The sequence below is a fragment of the Hesperophylax consimilis genome, chromosome 18, assembly GCF_061612785.1.
Source record: "Hesperophylax consimilis isolate HC1 chromosome 18, BYU_Hcon_1.0, whole genome shotgun sequence".
Taxonomy (NCBI): domain Eukaryota; kingdom Metazoa; phylum Arthropoda; class Insecta; order Trichoptera; family Limnephilidae; genus Hesperophylax; species Hesperophylax consimilis.
The window spans coordinates 332751-346529 of NC_142853.1; positions in this window are offsets into that span (position 1 = coordinate 332751).

The following is a 13779-nucleotide window of genomic DNA, read 5'->3' on the forward strand; positions in this document are numbered from 1 at the left end:
TCGACCCCACCCGATCGATGAAAAATTTGGTCAGGATGGTAGAGTTTTTGACTCCAGCTCCTGGGTAGGAAGGTCTAATCCTCAGTCAAACAATTTAATTGTTTTAAAAAAATATATGTATTATAGTAAACAAAAACTTGGTTTATCCTGGTTAGTTTTTTAAATACATATTTACCAATAAAACTGTATTTTTAACACAATTAATGTAAATCGGACTATTAATGAATAATTCATCACAGTTCTTAAAAAATAACGTGAACCAATCGTTTGAATCAAATCAAATCACACACTTGTCACACAAGATAATAAAAAACGATGAAATGCCACAATGAAGTCAAACAGTTAATATCGTTTTTCTTGTATTTTAGGTTATCTAAATGGCGTCGTAAATATTGGGATGTATCACTGAATGAATGGGAATTATTCCAAAGTTATTGATTAAGTCATAAAATTAAAGATCACCTCCACAATAATTTAGCGTCTGCAATAAAACATTTTAAAATGAGGCACGTAAAGCTGTGGAAATGTAAATAGCGCGTGGGAGGGCGACCACATGTATTATTCATTTTAAAAAAGCTATTAAATTGAAATAAAGAATAAACATGGATATACCTAAACAATGGTGGAAAATAATGGTGAATCGCACAATAACCCACTACCCATTACTCACTACACCCCACTCACCGGTACCACCACTCTCACTACTCTTCCTCGTAAGAATAATGTTTGTTTTTTTTTTTGTTCAAGGGTAAAATGCAAAGATATTAGAAGAACGAGATATGCTATGTTGTCCGCCGGACCGTAGTCGGAGTACTACCTAATTAGGGTACTTTGAACGGTATCGGGACGTGTACGCACAGAAATCTGTTCTATGTATTAGTGCGGATACCTTAGCGTTGGCGAAGGTGTGCAGTAGTATTGGTGAACAAAACCGGCGACACTGGGCAAAACTAAAATATATTTATAAAACTATTAGCACATACGAAGATGTGAGCTAACTTAAGATTAATAAATAAATAAAATAAAACAATTCCACACAACTGCTCATAGCACATCTCGTTCTTCTAATATCTTTGGTAAAATGAGTATTTTTTAATTGAAATATTTTGTATTTATTAATGCGGATCTTGAAGAGGTCCGTATTATATGAAGGAGGAAAACAGATGCCGGTAGCTTGTTACGACTTACAAAAAAACGAGTCGAAGAAACGACCCGTTCTCATGAAGCCAACGTCAACTCTGAACTGGTGTTCCGCTCGTGTCCATCGAGTTTCATGCATCAATACCGCTAGCTTCTAGGAGCAGGCTCCATTAAAATACCCGTAGAACAGACTCATTACATCTTTGCATTAAGATGGCAATCGGTCTGTCAACAACGGATTGTCAATCAGACGGAGCACCCTCCTTTGCACAGAATCAAGTATTGTGGGGCTCCAGCCCAGAGGTGGTTCCCAAATTCAATTGTTGGTCGTACTTGAGATTTGTATAGGGTTAGCAGCTGGTTAATACTGAAGAATCGCTAGCCCTATACAAGACGCCCAGATTTACCCGGGCTTCATTTTAATCAATTTTAACGCAATAAGATCTCTTCAAAGGTTGAGTTTAAACATAACCTATATCGCATTTATTTTCCATACTTGACAATTTATAATGTTTCCATATATATTATGTTAATATTACTAATTACATTTATAGATACATTATAACTACAGGTAGTACACCACTTCATCACATCTCACAATTACCAAACATATACAGCGCACATGAGGTGATTTTGCACAAAAACGGCGCTATATAAATCATCAAAATATTATTATTATTATTCATAATTTAACTGTGTTTTACTTTCTCACTGAAATCTACTTACTATACATATTATTAACCATGGAATAGTACTATTAAAATCTCATATCTATATGTAAAAAACTAATGTAAATATTTAATAGCATAAAAAATCATCCTCTTTCAAAACCATCAAACAATATGTTATCTTAACTTATTTTTTGACAATAAAACGGATTATTGAAAAAATTAGCTCCTTATTATAGCCCACGGTTAGAATGGAGTGAATATGGTCGCATGGCCAGAACCACCCGTTCTAGACATATACGTAAATGAATGGTCACAGAGGGTGTAATTACAAGAGAAATAGTACATAGAGAAGGTATCAACTGCCAACTGCCAACTGCCAACTGCCAACTGCCAACTGCCGACTGCCAACTCGCTGCCTTAGTTCTTGTATGTTCAATAGACCATTTAGCAAATTTTACAGGATACGTTTTTTTTTGTTTTTAAATGAAAATTCTAAAAAATTCTCGATTTTGGTCATTTCGTTTAATACATATGTGTAACAGGAAATTATTAAACATCATTTTTCGAAGATTGAAGCTATAATATGCCCATATTATGACTTTAAAGGTGGACGTTGAACATGGCTAGAAAATGATGAATGATTATTTTGGATACTGAACATAATATCGTCTGGAGATTGAACAATTCGGCTCCCATAAGTTTGAGGTATTTTTTGTTCAATTAGCCAATTAGTGGTAAATTGTATATACAGGGTGATTTTCAGATTTCAAATACTTTACTTTTATCTTAGTTAGTAGTTGACTTAAAGTATTACTTTAAAATATACAAACAGAGTCCTTGAGTTGATTTTTTACAAAAACTGCTCTATATAATCATCCAATATTTTGGAAGTTTGAAAACAATGCACAAGTACAAAGGTGCCTACCGCTAATATACTAATATCGGTTGTCGGTGCATGCGTGATGTGAAATATTCTTACATCGTACGTATTACGGTGGTCTAGGGGTACTCTTGACTTGAAATCCGGAGGTCGCGGATTCAAATCCCGGCGTGCGCAAGTAAATTTTATTTGACTCATTTATGTTATTTTCACAAATTATTCATTTAAAATAACATATAGTCTATTGCGGCATGTTCCAGAGAGGAAGATATGGTGTAAAGACCACCATAAGAATTGAAATGGCTTTAGCCGTGTTTGGTGATCAGATCTGAATAGATACTCACATGCCATCTCTCTTCTCCTTCATCCTCCTTCCTCTATTTCTCCTCTCCATCTCCTTCCCCTCCACACTACCTTCAGCCTCACAATATACTAATATACCCCAATTGGGGATTCCATAGTCTCACTGGCTCCAGATGGTTGGGAGCAGTTGAGACTGTGTGCGGTATTCCATAAAAAAATCCCGAGTGATGCGTAAAACTATTGAAGTTCAATTTTCAGTTGAAAATTTGTTTAATTTTTATTGTTTCGTTACCTACATTTGATAAATGTAATTTTTAAAGTTTACTTACTTTAGAAAGATTTTTTTTCTTTCGGAAGGTCTTATTTGCCGTGAGTTTATTATTTATGTTGATTATCGTGACTAAAATATTATTTTTTTAAATACTTTCAGCTCTTAAAATCCTAAAATTATAATATCCCGCGTTTTGGGTTATGGGTTTGCTATTGTTGTTAGTCGTTTGCCTAGTTGGTTTTATTGTAGTTCCTACATAAGAATATGTTTATTGTTTTTTTATGTGACTAAAAAAAACAAATGCAGAAACTTTTAATTGAATGAATTAAAAATTGTAATATTTGGACTTCGTTTTCATCAGCGATCTAAGCAATGATAACGGACTAAATATGTGTCGTAGATGTCTTTCAATCAGACTATGAGGATAGTCGACTTTTTGCACATTTCCATGTCCTGGCTCTTTTTTTGTATTTCTTGAATAAAAATAAGTTTTAATGCACTAATATAATTTACTATGCTTCATTAATGCGCAATAGGCTAATGAACATATTGGCATTCATAACTCAGTTTTGCAAAAAAAGGTCTATTTAACATACAAGAACTAAGGCAGCGAACTGGCAACTGTTCACCACACACCTACTACCAATAACAATTCGAGTAACAACTTCACTTCAATTAGCACTCGTTTGCTCGGGAAAAGCCATGTAACTTTTTGAATCGTGCCGCTAACAATAACGCTCCTTATGTAGATGTCAATAAGGTTTAAATTCCAGCTAACTCCAGCCGCCTGTTTTGATTTATGCAAGAAAAAAATCACCAAGCTGTGTAATTTATTTTATTTTTCAAAGTTCAGGCACAAATATTTTAATATTATTTATATATGGGACGTGTGGGATTGCACTAACCTCCCCACATCCTGGAATAAAAATTATTATTATTATTAATACAATTCTTCATACTCTAAATTCTAAAACAGGAAGGTCTTCAAATAATTTTTGTGCTGCGTAACAAATTGTTCCGGAAGAAATTGACACACCAAATTGAATGTGATATTTTTAGGAAGGAATTGATTCTCTACTCAAACATGACATGCGTATTGTATCTCACGTAAAGCAGCTCTCTTTACTGTCTCTGAAGTTGTGTAGCATTTCCCTGTTGACTGTTGGTGCGCGTGTTCTCGGCTTTATCTATTTAGTCATCTTCCATCTGCCCGCACATCAGCCATCAGCCATCAGTGGCCGGAGGAAAGATGACTCTTGTCCTCAGAGTGCTTCATTCCTACACACTACACTCACTACAGCGTTTCTCTCGTACTCCAGTACCTCTTGTATCGGGAATCGAATGGCGTGTTCTGTTGAATACTAAAATACTGCGACAACCATCAGAGGGAGGTTTATTGAGATCAACTGGCACTTGGGGAAAACACGTAGGTAACGAACTGCTGGTCTGTATATCCAACGCAGACAAGCCGTTTGAGTTTACACACCGTAAGAATATATTGTCAATAACCAGCTAAACGACAATAAAGTTCGGTAAAAGTAATTTTGCTCGGGACTATGCTACGCGGGAATTGACTACATAAGGTGCCCATTGCATACAACATTTTGCCGTGAATTTAGGGTTAAAATATCTACCTAGCTAAAATAAAATATTGAAACAATTATAAAAAGGCGTTCTTTGGGTTAAAATTATACACATTTTATATTAGATCCTGGTACTTGGCAATCTCGATGATTTCTACGGGCGATAATTCCCCTCGAGGCCTATGTTATCTTTGTGTGCTGTATTTATTTATTTATTTATTCACCCCTTGAAGGCTTTTACATGTATACATTGTTATAGGTAAGTTGTTCAGGAGTAAAATAATAAGTGTGTAGTACATAAAATAGTAAACTGAGTATGAACGATATTAGTAGGTACAACACAAGTTGTCATGTAGAGTTCTGTTATACAAAGGAGTTCAATAATAGTATATAATAACAAGAGTACAAAATAAGTACTTAAACTACAATGAAAGTAGTTACAGAACAATGTTAGCAATGTGAAATGATGTAGTTTCTTTCATATTGCTGCCCTGATAAAGTAAAAGCGAAACGTGATCGCTATCTGAAATATTTGAATGGTAGGTATGTTTTATGGTATGGTTTATGTGTCAAAGCAAAGTTAGTGTCTTTTAAAAAAAATAAACATAGAATTCTTCTTGCCTTATAATTCGTAGGTACTCATGCAAGTCAATCCTTTATTTAATATTGAAAACTAACAACAACGCTCAGCACAATATTCGTGCATAAAATAATGCTTAACTCATCGACCAATACATCAATGGACTACCTACATAATTATCACGAAAATATTACGAAACATGCCCCCACACCACAATATTTTATCTGTTTGAAAATTAGCTTTCTAACATTGAATTAATGTCTTTGGAGTTTATTGTGAAGTCAATTATTATTTTACTGCTCTTTTATCTCCGAATAAAAAATATAATAATTTGTTTTGTGGGTATGGAATTTGTAGAAGAATTTTTCCCGCAACGTGATTTAGCGTGGGCTGTGTTTGCTGCTAGATCCAGTGGGCATTGTGGGCAATGTGGGCACTGTGGGCACTGTGTGCAGTATCTCTTCTAGCAGTCTCACCACTATCTGCGTCTAATATACAATTCCAAACTATTGTAAGAAAGTGGCGTGTTTTGATAGTTAAGTATCGCCGAACCATTATCGTCTACCTTAACAACTATATACCAGAAATCTGTTTGTACGTCCCACTAAAGAACTCGTGAACAAGGAACACTGACATACATCAATGCTCTGGTGTCATATAATTTGCACAGCTTTCATCTCTAGATATTCAATGTCAACGCAACTATTTTCATTCCATTACGATTTGTGAAATTGCTAAATGCCTTTTAACTGTTATTTCATGCCTACTTATTTTTGGTTATTTATTACCCACACACAGGCAGCGCCTCCATTACTTCCATTTGTTTTATATGTATGTGTATGTAACAAAACATTTAAAGAAAATATATAAATATGTCCATACATATATAATCATGTATTATGAAGAAGTTCCACTATTATATGTGTTCAAATATATAATAGTGGATGCATGTGCATTTGCCTTGAAAATATATCATGACGATGCGAAAATATTCGGATTTTCACAAACACGTGTTCAGACATCGTGATAATATTCGTAATACTATTTTTTTATCAGGAAACCACCTAATTCATTCGTTAAGACCTGCAATCCCATTTTTAACCGGATCACCAAAAGTTTTAAAAGATTCTTAATAAATTAGCAATACTCATTTTTCTCCGTGCAAGACTAACTGAAAACGATGGACTTGTTATTCCCAGATATGTAAATAAATACGGTCACCCAGAGGCGGATTTGCAGTCTTGGCCGCCCTAGGCCCTAAGGCCCCAGAGCATGTAGCCGCCCCTTTCTCAGTACCCATCATATTGACCAGGAGTATCCAAACTTTTCAGTAAGTTCCTAGGGTCAAAACCGTTTTAATTTTCCTGCCATTATCATTCATGGTTCATGGGGTGAGATTTGTCCAGGTCTTGGCGGCGGATACGTCTGCCCACCTGCTGCGTGGCGGGCCGGATCGAGAGAGAATTGGTGAGGGAGGCCTTTTGACCTTTCCAGCCGGACTATCTTGACCCATCGCCTTGCACCGCAGTTGGAGGGATGTATTCATACGTATGTCACTCCTGGACACACTAATCCCCAGATTCCTACCCACCCCTCATACATTTTCCTTTTCAGAACTTCATATCCTTCCCTTCCTTAAAAAGACCCTCCACACAGCATCACCTACATTCATATCGCATCATATCGCTCGCCGTACATTCCAAATTGGAAAGTATGGCGAGCGATATGCTGAAATACGCCATCCCACGCATATTATAGCTCTGTGTGTGAACACGCTATTATGCATAACAATACCTAACGCGGTACAGTCACTAGCGCAACTGAATCACGGTAGGGATTGGAAATACGCGAACGGGCGAGCGACGGAGCATGATAGGTTAGGCGAGGGCGGCTGCGGGGCGTGGGGGCGCGCTGTGTGCTGTGTGTGAACACGCTCTTGCATATCGCTATTTCGTACGTAGAATATTTAGGTACTTAGGAAGTAATTTCTTGTTATCATCTGTGACTTTTTTGTCACGATTGGCCGCCCCTAATATCTGGCCGCCCTAGGCCCGGGCCTACATAGGCCTAAGGGCAAATCCGCCTCTGCGGTCACCTTAAAACAAAATTTCTTTAAAATTTTCAACATGTTACCAAACTCAATAAAATCTCAATTAAAATCAAAAATAGTTATGTGAAAAAAGATTTGTTAGACTGATTTTTTCACCCTGATTTTCTTTGTCCTTTTCTAAGTATATCTATTTTTTTATGTGCATTATTCACTTTTATTTGTTTTAATCTTACATCTATGATTTCATAATATATGTGAAGATCCTAAAATTAAAAGTAATTGTAAAGTAGATAGTTAATGAGAACCCGTTAATAAACTGCTATCTAGCAGTTTAACGGGACTTCATTGTAATTATATAACATTAATAATAACGGCCACCGTGGTCGAGGGGGAAGGGAATGTTTGTCTTTCTTTAAAAAATATAAAAAAGAATTTAAATTATTTCACAATTCATTAATTCAAAATAATATATAGTATATTTGTGGCACGTTCCAGGGTGGAAGATACTCCCAGTATCGCCCTGGTATAAGACCACCATTTAGAATTGAAAGGCTCCTTGAAATGGCTTTAGCCGTGTTTGGCGATCGTATCTGAATAGCCAGTTACTCCCCCCCGCCTTCCTCTTCCCCATCTCCTTCCCCTCTCTAGTTCCTTTAGCTTCACAACATACCATTGCGGGTTAAATGTAGAGTCGTTCTTAACAAAAAAATTAGCGTCCTTGCAAGAGCCCTGAAGGGGTAACCATAAGTTACCTATACCGGGGCGGGTAAGTGGTGGGATCCTCGAATACCATTGCGGGTGCCATAGTCTAACTGGCTCCAGACGGTTGGGAGCATTTAGGATTCTTGTGCGGTATTCATATTAATAAATAATAAAATAAGTATGTAGTTTTTACTTACCTGTGTAAAAATAAAAATATGATTGCAAAAAAAAAACATCGAAAGTCTCGCATCAAAACTAGGAGTACATAGTTTCAGCAATAACCAAGTCAACAGTAGGTACCTACCAAAAACGTAAACATACAATTTTACAGTCATTGTTTATTCTTCCCTAGAAAAAAATGTGTTTGACGGCCGCTCTTGTCATTTCAACTTCCGAGAATTTCGGGGAGGATGAAGGAAGGAGGGGAGGGGAAGGAGAAGAGGAAGAGGAAGTTTGAGAAGTACCTACCAGGCTATTCAGATCTTATCACTAGGAATATTTTTCCAAACTTTCCATAAATTTTCAGTAAAAAAATAATAAAATAAAAAGAGTAGATTTCTCTCCCATGCCTCTACCTCCATACGCGTGTCTCGAGTCTCAAGGTGGGTGCTTTAATGGGTCCAGACCCTGAAACAGTGTGGAGATAATCGTCCATGTTTATCTTGGCGACATAAGTCCGATGTTCCGAGGCGAATCCCTCCTAAATCACGGCCACTCCTCCAAACCTCCACAACTCAACACCACCTCTCCCTACTCCATTGTCACAGCCTCACCAACAAACACTGTGACATCTTCATTGGGTACCTACCTAACTATCTAGTCCCAGTACCTACCTGTCTGCCTCACCGGGGCCGCCCGCCCACTACCTTCTTCATCTTGTACCCTTTTTATTAACCATTTAATAATACCCTTAAGATAAAATATATCTTTCGAGCTTAATAAACATTCAATGAATATTGTATTCAATCTATCATTGGTTTTTTTTGCCAACAAAAGAGTAAAAATGTGATGAAAACAAAACAAAAGAGTAAAAATCTGTGAGGTATTAAAAATAGCATAAACCTACAAATTTGTAGACTTGCCCTAATATAAAATATGGGTATAATTTCGATAGCTGGAGGCAAACCACGTGAGAATATTTTGTTTGCACGTGTTTGCAGCGCAGTCCATTGTGGGACTTGTCTGCACAGAGTCTGAATTTTCGTTTTTAACCGACCCGTGTACAATCTGGTTGCATAGCGACGCAAAAAGAATGAAGTAATTAAAATTTTCATGTAAAAGTGTCTAACTAAACAGTGTAACAAAATATTCGTTTTAAGAAACATGCCTGAACTTTTGTTTACCCGATTTGGGACTTTGGGTAGTTTTTTGCCCAGCCAGTAATTTGCGCACTATTGTAAAAATGACTAGCAATTTATAAGCAGATTTTATTTTCAAGGACTAAATAGTGATATTACAATACGATTTGCCTGTATACTGTCAGATTAATTTATTGACAAACCACTGAAGCGAGACGGTAATGGACCCTCTCCGCTCCGCGAAACTTGATTTGTTCCCCTGATGGGCTGGTCTATCATTTCGGATGTCTATGAAACATTTACACAGTAAACTTCAATAATTCAAAATTATTATTTAGTATCTTATCTCATAGAAATTTCATCTTTAATCTGAAACTTTGTTTTTTTAAAGATAAACTTATGTTTACAAGGCAAGGTTTTTATGCAAAGCATAAAGGATGACAAATTATTATAAACAATAATTGTTAATTGAAACACCCATATAAATTGAAAAAATCTTCTGAGAAAAAATAAATTCCGACGATGGGAATAGAACCCCGCAGCTTTCTGATTGCAGGTCAGGTGCAATACAACTATGCTATATCGGCTTATTTTAAATCGTCTATTAATTCAATCAACACTAGTATTTTATTATTGCTTATTTGATTTTTCCATCCATAATTTGTTCCGTAAAGTTCTGCTGTTGTTCTAAAATATCCTGAGCTAATTATATTATGTATCACTTGTGTCTTTCTTTGTCTCTCGTGTATCTTTTCATTTGAACGAGCTTTTATATACTTTTATAATTTTGTATTTTTATTTTTATAACTGGATTGGTCGCACGTAAGTAAAATAAATAAAACTTTAATGGGACCTTAAAAGAAATCAAAGCCAGTCTAAAACTATTCAAATTAAAGCCTTAAATTCTATAACGCAAAATTATTTATTAACATGTACAATCGTACTGTTTTATGATCATGTTGTTTTCATCATTTATTCAAATGATTTTTCTTTATCTCTCATGCACTTTCTACTAAGTAAAAGGATCTAAAATGTTATTTATGCCGCAGTTATCGGTGATACCTTATCCGTAACAACAAATCCCGTAACCTTTTATTATGTAAAGTGTCAAGTGCACTCGAATGCACTCTGTTCATTCAAACCCTTTTATCCATAAAAGCATGTGATTAGATCAGAGAAGGTTAAGACACCAAGGGACCAAGGGATAAACAATTATAACGCCTACAAGGAACAATCTCAAACAAACATGTCCACGAAATTTCGCAATTTAACAAATCCAAATCCAAAAGCCGTAAATTGATTGTTTTCGAATAAAAATATCTATCGGAGTCTCTCGTGGGGAATCCAATCTCATCACAGGAATAGTCAACGGCAGGGATCGGGTTACCCAACGCGTGGGTCGTGGTCAAGCACCGTCGTAAAACAAACACCCTTCTACATTTTATAATTGATTCCCATTTGACTTGGCAAGAAGATAGCTTTTTACAAGATCACTTCATCCCACATTTATTAACAATCCAAATCAAATAGGATTTTTTATTTAGTTACCATTTCATGTATGCACTTGTATTTCCGAAAATAAATCTATAAATAGGTATACTTTGTTTGATCCGTAGGCGTTCCTATACCATTCATCCAATGCTGACGTACTGAACATCTCAGTATCTCAAATCTTTGTTCTTATTAGTGCTAGGAGTGTTAAGAGAGAGGTTTGAATGGTGAAAGAAGTTGGGGTCGCTCGAGAAAGACTGGAATAAGATACGGAGTAGAATTAATGTCGACAAAATGTAGTTTTTAACAGTAACAATGTGGATTTCATAATACTACATGAAGCGAATGATAGAAAAAGTCGGGATGCCCGAGGAAGACAAGAATGAAATAGTTATTTGTGGTAAAATGAAACGTAAGTGATGAACGAAGAAAGAGGCGTAAGGAGAATGTTTGACCTGAAAGTGAATTGTTGAAGAGTTCGACGCCGCACAGTGGGCTGAAAATCGCCTTTCATAGACATAGAGACTTGAATTTTCAAGGGTATTTTTTTGGCTAGAAATGGATTCTGCTGATCATACTATGCTATAAAATTTTGTACGAACCAATTGCGTGTACAAATGAAGGAGTTATCATTTTTTTAAGAAAAATTTGTATGGCACTGACATTAAAAATGAGACTATCTTTGGAATCATGGGGTTGGCCATTCTATCCTTACACACAGATATACTACTATTTATTTGTATTTTTTGACATACTTCGTATTGTGGCGCAGGCTGCGATTTTTTTTTTAAATCCTCAATTTGAAAAAAAAACTTTTTTATATTGATGATTCATTTTAATGCTTTACATATGAGTATGCTTAGTCTAGTTAACAATATTTTAATTACACTGCAAGCCTAAAAGCATTTAAGCATTAAAATGAATCATCAACATTAAAAAGTGTTTTTTTCAACTTTGAGGATTTAAAAAATATATATCGCATGTTGCGCCACAATACGAAGTATGTCAAAAAAATACAAATAAATAGTAGTATATCTGTGTGTAAGGATAGAATGGCCAACCTTATGATTCCAGAGATAGCCTCATGTTTAATGTCAGTGCCATACAAATTTTGCTTTAAAAAATGATAACTCCTTCATTTGTACACGCAATTGGTTTGTACGAAATTTTATAGCATAGTAATGATCAGCAGAATCCATTTCTAGCCAAAAAAAATACCCTTGAAAATTCAACTCTCTATGTCTATGAAAGGCGATTTTCAGCCCACTGTGCGACGCCCGAGTAAGTCAAATAAATACTTTTTACAATACAACCATATTATTTCCACCTTAAACATGCACCCAGCTGTTTAGATACTCTAGAATTCACAACCTTAAAACATTACCCCAAACTATTTATAAGTCCCAGAGCGACGCCGGGTACACATCAGCTACTTATTAATAAAACCAGCGTAGTATTGGGAAAGTCATAGAAGCGATATTGCGTTCTAATAAATCGTCGAAATTGTGGTCCACTATTATCATGCGAGTAGCAGTGCGCGGGGACTAGATTCGGTAGGTTCCGGTCGTTCGGCGTTAAAGCGTTGGAAGTCAAATTTGACGAATTCGAAGTAAAAACTTGGAATCATTTTTTTGATCTAAATCTGTTCCATAAATTGTGTTAATTTGAATTCTGGACAAATCAGTTTCAATTTTGAAAATTGCAATTAAAACAACTTTCTATTAAAAATATTATATTATAAATGAGTACTTTATCGCTTCCCTTAACTCTCACTAAACAAACAGTAATTTTAAAAAAGCTGACACTTAAATGCAAAGCAAAAGTTCTAAACTTCATTGAACTGCAGTTACAGACGGAGTCACAACTGAAATTAGCCAACAATATTTGAAGAAATACTCATCCCAAGAGTATTGTCAAATCAAAATATATTTTCAAAACAATTTGTGACGTTCGCTGCCGAAATGGAAAACTTTTGTCAATTTGTTGTGTGTGATAATTAGTGTCGTGTTCGTAAGTTTCATAGATTACATTATTTTATTTATTTTCAGGAGGCTCTTTTCTTGAAAGACTGCATACCGGGACGCATTTCACAATGGGTAAGTGAATTTGTAAATGAGTCAGGCTTTTTCTAAATGAACGTGTATTGACATGACGCTTCTATCAGCAATCTGTTGTTTCCTCTAGAATTTAATTACTTACTTAATAGTTTAGTTACTTCAACATACTCACTTCACTTTGGTATGTGGCTTTTCTTAATGCACGTATATTTACGTGAATTCACGCTTCTATCAGCAATCTGTTATTTCCTCTAGAATGTAATTACTTTCTTCATATTTTCTTGACTTCAAGATACTCACAACGATGGCTAATTTAAAAAAAACATTACTTTCGAATTAATCACTTTCTATGGTTCTAGTGTACTATACATGTAGTGTTAACACGGTTTCTAAAAATATACTTGATCTATTGTTTGAACCTATGAATATATATAACATAATTTTCAAGTATTTGCAGTATTCAAATAACTATGTACTTTGGCGGTTGTGAAATAATAAAACGATTAGTTTTCTATATGAGTTATTAGCAAAATAAATCATTAGTATTTGGAATGTCATTTTGCTGTCGTATGAATTGGAGTGATTACTTATTTTATTACTAATTTTAAAATAAATGCGAATTTATTTGGAATTTGATAGAAACTCAGTTATCGAAAATTTGAATTTGTTACGGTTTTTAAATCAGTCATCGAGATATCTGCAAATGTCGTTTCTTTGCAGATGAACATGTCAATACAGATGATATTGGCATCA